A 6,319-nucleotide genomic window follows, 5' to 3' on the forward strand; every position below is an offset into this window, starting at 1 on the left:
TTTTTTTTTTGTGCTTTTGACAAGTATAAGGGTTGGTTAAGTGGGTTGAAAAGGGACTCCCACATGTACACGATATTCCATAATCTATGACACAAAATTCATAAGTAAAGTTCACACTATGATTGTGTTGTTGGGTAATTGTCTTCTAATTGTAATACCTTCAGGTATATAAATGCAGCGCATAGAGAAGTCCTGTAAAGTGTACAGTAGCAGGAGGAAGGAACATCATTCAGTGACGGTGTACACACAGAGCAGGACATCTTAGAAACTCACGGTAATGCTGCTGAGCTTTGGTTGAGGGGGGGTGAGCTGTTAGCAGATGCTTTATCCCACCTAAGATGTAATCCTTTAAGGAGAGCTCAAAAGGGGGAGAGCGTTTCTGGGAAGTAGATATCCAAACACTTACAAATGGCAATGTAATAATACTTAGACTATGTTGACTTCACTTTTTTCATTTTAAAAGTACATCTTTACCTGTGTATGTGGGTGAAATGCTGAAGGCAGTATGACTCAAATAATGCTTTCCTTTCCATTTTGTACTCAAAGCAGTCAGAAGTACCATTTTTGCTTACTTAGATTCATGAATGTCATACACTTAGAGGGAAATTACTTGGAAAATTTGGGAACAGTGTGGACCTACGTCTAACTAGAGCAGCCCCCAGCCTGGTCTGTATCTTGCAGTAGGCCTGCTGTAAGTGCAGTTTAGTGCTAATAAGTCAGAGGTTTCCATAGAGTTTCTTCCATGAGGTTGCACCAGAGGGAGAGGATCAATGATTGGAAACTTGTTACTGCAGTCTTACTTTTGAGAATACAAATCATGGTTCTATGATCTGCTGTGCTGACTGTCAGCAATAGAGAGTGTCACCAAGGCCATCACAAGTTGGGATTTAAGTGGGTAAGACATCGGCGTGAGCTTGCTTCCATCCCCTCTCCAAATGCTTTTATTTAGCAAGTGCTTTTGTACTTGTACCTATGTGTATGAGCTACACCCCAGTTCTTTTCAGAGACAGTCATTTGTCCCTGAATCTGTTAGATTTTTAGAAGACTGGGCACAAACCATCTTACTGCACAGTAAGTCTATGTAGTTGGATCCATGGGCTAATTATTTTTTACTACACAGTAGAAAATGCATTGAATTTTCCATATTGGTTTACAGTGAATATATTTCACGTAGATGTAGCAGTATACTTGTTTCTGAAGTCAGTTATATTCTGTATTGATGTAGGAAAAAAACTTGCTTTTCCCTTTTGCTCTCTGAAGTGCATTTCAGCACATTCTGTGCCATTGCATGAAGAGATGGGATGAGAGATGGTATTCTAGGGCCTGAAGAAATGAGCCCTACCTGCAGCATCTTTGCAGAGGCCAGGGATACTGACATCAGTGTGCCAAACACCTTGTAAAGGGAAGTTTCTACAGCTACTGAGGTATTCTGGTTTTTTGTTTGAGTTTTTATTGTATCTGTAAGAATTGTGACAAGTTTTCAGCACTGATTATTTTTAATGGAAGTTAGTAGTAATCTCCCTAACCCAGCCTACATCTCTATTCAAACCTGTAGCAGTGTTCTGTGCTGGAAGATGGTGTGCAGCCATTTACCCACTGCAGCTTAAATCCCTGAACACTGTTCCTGATCAATGCAATTTTTAGGGCTGTGGTTACGGACACAAGAATGGGCTTTCCACCTAAAGGTGGAGTTGCAGAAAGGTTGCACCACGCAGCTTTGCAGAGCAGGGAAGCTGTTTGTTCTTTAGACCACGTTTTATTAGTCACTATCTTGTACATCTTTTGACTCATGAAACTGGGATTGACGAATGCAGAGTCAGGAACATGTGTCCTCCGGTAAGCTTTTTCGTATTTTAGTAAAATGAGCATTTCACAATCTGCAGTGCCCTTCCTGGCAGCTGAATTTGTCTGATGGCCTGTTACTGCCAGAAAGTGTCCTCCCACTCATAGCCCACAGTCTTACACCTGGTAGTTCTCAGAAGTCCTAAATCTATGCTAGTAGGATCAGCTGCATCCAGAGCTGGTCAAGATGCATCTTCTGCCCTGCTATCAGGAGAACCTCTTATCTGAGTGTTTCCTGCTACTTGTCAAGCCCAGCAGAAACAGCCCCTCATGAGATGCTCCCCAGCGTGTAATGCTGCCCTGTTCGGCAGGAGTGACAGATTGCTGTGGTATGTGATGCACTTCTGAAACACGCCTGAATCACTGCAGGATGTCCCCATGCTCTGCCAGCATTGAGCACAGAAATTCACCAAGCAGGGAGAAGCCTATTCTCAACTTCAGAAGAAGCTGGATGGTGGTGCATTTGTGCACCAGGAAAGGATGGAAACGCAGCATGGAAAGGCTGCATGAGACAGTCCTGACCTCTACCGTAGTGGGGGCTGCAAAATGCAGACACTTCTCTGCATTCTGCTGTGAAGAGGCCTTCAAGCCCTGCTCAGGTGATACTACTAGTGACACTGAGTCACACTGCGATAGCACAGCCAAAGCAACATCTGTTGGGTGGATGCGAAGCGCCCTGTGTTGACCCTCTTTCCTGCAGGCACTGCAGCAAACAAAGTCTTATAAGTGCGTGGAAAACAAAACAATGGAGAGGCTACAGGAACAACTGATAGGTAGCTGCAATTATGCGAGTCAAGGTCTGCCCTGGGGGTGGATGAAGAGCTGCAGAGCCAAGGTGCCAGCTGGGTGAGGAGTTGTCAGGTTTTTGGGTTCTAAGGAAACCAGGTAATGTTTGTGCTGTTGCTTCTAACCCCACGAAGATCAGGCAATTTCACAGAATCAACCATTCAGGTTGGAAGGGACCTTTAGAGACTCAACCCTCTGCTGTGAGCTGGGATATCAGTGCTAAGGGGGGTGCAACATATCTCCTCTCCCTTGGGTGTGAGGAGTCCCTGTGCTGGTCTGGCTGTTCAAGCTGCACCTCCACGCATGGGGTGTTACATCACAGTTTCCTAATGTGGCTTTGAGTAATTCTGTCATTTGTATATTGGTTCCAGTAACTCCAGCGTAAAAAAGAGGTTTGTGTGGCTGTCCTGAGTCTGCATCTCTAGGACATGGTTTTTGCTTCAGAGACTTGGTCCTAGATCTTCATACCTTTAAGGTCATGTTAGGAGAGCCACTGAAACCCTTTAGCCTGTTGTGAAAGAGCTGTTAGTGCATCCCTACTGAATCTCTGCTATGTCTTGGTCATGCTCAGCCCTGGAGAAGATGTAATTCCTGAAGACCGTCATGGTCCAGCTCTAGGATTTCTCCATGCTCTTTTGTTGCAGCCAGGAAAGCAACTTGGTAAATCTTCCCACTGTTTGCAAGGACAAGAGTGCAAAAGTATTCCATGTATTTTCCAACCAAATTGTTCGCTATCTTCTCAAAACAGGACTAACAACACTGGATTCTGTAGTGCTTGGTGCTGGTGACTGCAGCTCTTCCCCCTCCCCCTTTCCACAGCAGCTGCTCATTTTCTTGCTAGGAGATTTCTACAAGCCAAAAGGATGGTTTCAGGGAAGTTCACTGATGTGATCTGAGAGTTTGCAGGCTGCTTCCTTTGCATCCCAACATTACCATCACCATCCTGATCCTTGACACTGTGTAACTTGGCTAGGAGAGGATACACAGAGATTTGGGAAAAGGAGATATTTGTATCACAGTTCCTGAAAATCCATCCCTTGTTAGGAGCTCTGGCAGGACCAGCAACAGTTTATTCTGTGAAACTGATGCTGTATTTCTCATGCTCTCCCTGGCTGTGCTGCATTCACTCTGCCTTGAGCCTGTGGGTCCTTGACGTGTCTCAGGCTCTTTCTGGGGATAAACACCTGTAATAAACCATGTCCCGACCTGTTGCACTTTTGTGGCTCCTTGAGCAGGCTGCAGCTCCCTGCAGCATATTGTGGCACCCCGCTGCTGCTTGACCAGAAAGAGAAAATAAGTCAGTGTGCAAAGGAACGGAGCTGGTTTGGGGGATGGAAGGGTTATTTGGGGGCTATTTGATGCCTTTGTTTGGCATTGCCCCTCTGGCAGATGTTTGTCTGCCTGCTCCCAACACCTCCAGCCCAGGAACGTCCCCAGCTCCTCCTCTCCCGTGTCTGATCAACCATGAGCTCCTTTCTCCCCCGAATCTTCCCTGTTTTTTTCAAAGCAGCCCTTCACACACAACACGAGCCTGCTATCTTCTCCTCCTCCAGACTAAACAATCCCTCCTTCGACCTTCCCTTGCTCTCACTTTTTTTTCCTCCTTTTTTATCTCTCTGCTGCCTCCCCAGACGTGTTACGCAACCTACGGCTTCTTAGAGAGGCACGATCTTATTGCATCCCCACCTGTGCCGCTCTTGGAACAAAACCTGTGCCCTGCACCTCCTCATAAGGTCCATCACAACACTGGGAAGGCATCAGAAGGAAGGCGGTGAGCTCCTTCTGCAAAGCCCAAAATCGTGAGCAGAGGGATGAGCTTCTGTAGGAGCTCTGCGTGAAGTATTTGGGCAGGATGAGCTGAATATAGGCATACAGCATCGTTATTTTTCAGTTCACTGAAAGCACGAAGCCGGCAGCTGCCGTATGCCCTTGGGATGGGAAGCACCAGCTCCTACCACCCTCCCTCTCCACAAGGCTCCTCCTAGCACTGTGAGCACCCCAACACGCTGATGCTGAGCCTGGCAGGAGCTGTGCCGGGAGCAAAGAAGAAGAAATCGGAGGAGAAAGGATTCTTCTGGCTTTGCATCATCGCAGTCTGACCACATCTATTTTTGCTGTACGCATGGCATCAAGCACCCGTCACCGCTATTCCTACCCGTCGCACCGCCGCATGACACGGCCACGAGCAGGGAAGGGGCTTTGCTCTCGTTGGCCCTGCTGCACACCCAGGGAATCCGCTCGCCGCCCCACGGCCACTGGCTGAGGACAGCTGGCAGCAGGCACGGCGCTGCCCTCCAAGGACACTTGTTCCCTCCCGCCAGGCTGGGGTCAACACGCCTTAATTTAGGCTCTACTCACAGCTGCCTTCATAGAGATACGGCCTTGTGCTTGCAGGAGCAGTGAGAGCTTACTGAACTCAAGGCAGCAGTACCTCTTGGTTCCTTGCGGTGCCCATGGAGCACCCACACCCACCAGGGCAGCCCACGGCATCGGGCTGGGGACGGGCACTGCTTGTTGCGGGGCTGGCCGGCCTGGGGGCTTTGCCAGCAGCCACCAGGGACGTGCTGGGCTCCTGGAGCCCCTCGGCCGGAGGTGCGCATGGCAGCAGTACCCAAAGCAGCACACTGACTGTGGGCTTCCTTGGGTGTCCTTCCTTTATTTTCCCCTTTCATTTATTTCTTTAGTTTTCCATTCCTTCTCTTTTACCCCTCTTCTTTCTTTTGTTTTTTTTTCCTCTTTCCCTCTTTTTTTTTCCCATTCTTTTCCTTTTTCCCCTTTTTATCATTCTGTTTTTCCTTCTATCTTTTTTTACCTTTACTTTCACTTTAATTTCCCTTTTCTTTACTCTTCCTCGTTATTTACCTTTTTCCCCTTCTTTTCATTTTCTTTTTTCCTTTTCATCTGTTCCATCCCTTTTTCTGCCCCCCTTTTTCTTTCACTTCAATCTCTTTTCCTTCCTGCCTTCCTTCCTTCCCCTTCCTTTTCATTTTTCCTTTTCCCTCCCTTTTCCTTTTTTTCTGTTCCCTTTCCTTTTCTCTTTCCCTTTTTAATTTGGCTTTTTTCTTTTTCTTTTTTATCCTTTTTTTCTTTTACCTTTTCTTCTTTTCCTTCCCTTTCTATTTTTTCGTCTCCCTTTTCTTTCCTTCTTCCATCCCTTCTTTTCCTTTCCCTCTTCTCATTTCTTATACTTTTTTCCCTTTCCTTTTCCTCTTTTCCTTCCCTCTTCCTTCTTTCTTTTCCCCTTTTCAATGTCTTTCCCTTACTTCCTTTTACCTTTTCATTTTTCATTCTGTTCTTTTTTTCACCTTCTTCTTTCCCTTTCCTCTTCTTTTTTTCTTCCACTTTTCCCCCTTTTCTTCTCCTTCTCATTTCCCATTTTTCGGTCCCTCTTCCTTTCTTCTTTCCCTTTTATTTTCCTTCTTTCTTTATTTTTCCCTCTTCACTTTCACCTTTCTCTTTCCGTTTTCTTTCCCTTTTTCCCTTCCCTTTTCCTTTTTGTTGTCCCTTTTCCTTTATTTCTTTCCAATTTTTCTTTTCCCATTTTCCCTCTTCCTTCCTTTTTTTTTCTCTCTCTCTTTCACCTCTTTCTTCCCCCTCCCTTTTCTTTCACTTTCTTCCCTTCCCTCTCTCCCACCTCCCCGCTTTCCCTCCATCTCCCCCCGCTCTCCATCCCCGCACTCACCCCCTGCCC

This window comes from Gallus gallus, chromosome 9 (genome assembly GCF_016699485.2).
Source record: "Gallus gallus isolate bGalGal1 chromosome 9, bGalGal1.mat.broiler.GRCg7b, whole genome shotgun sequence".
Classification (NCBI taxonomy): Eukaryota; Metazoa; Chordata; class Aves; order Galliformes; family Phasianidae; genus Gallus; species Gallus gallus.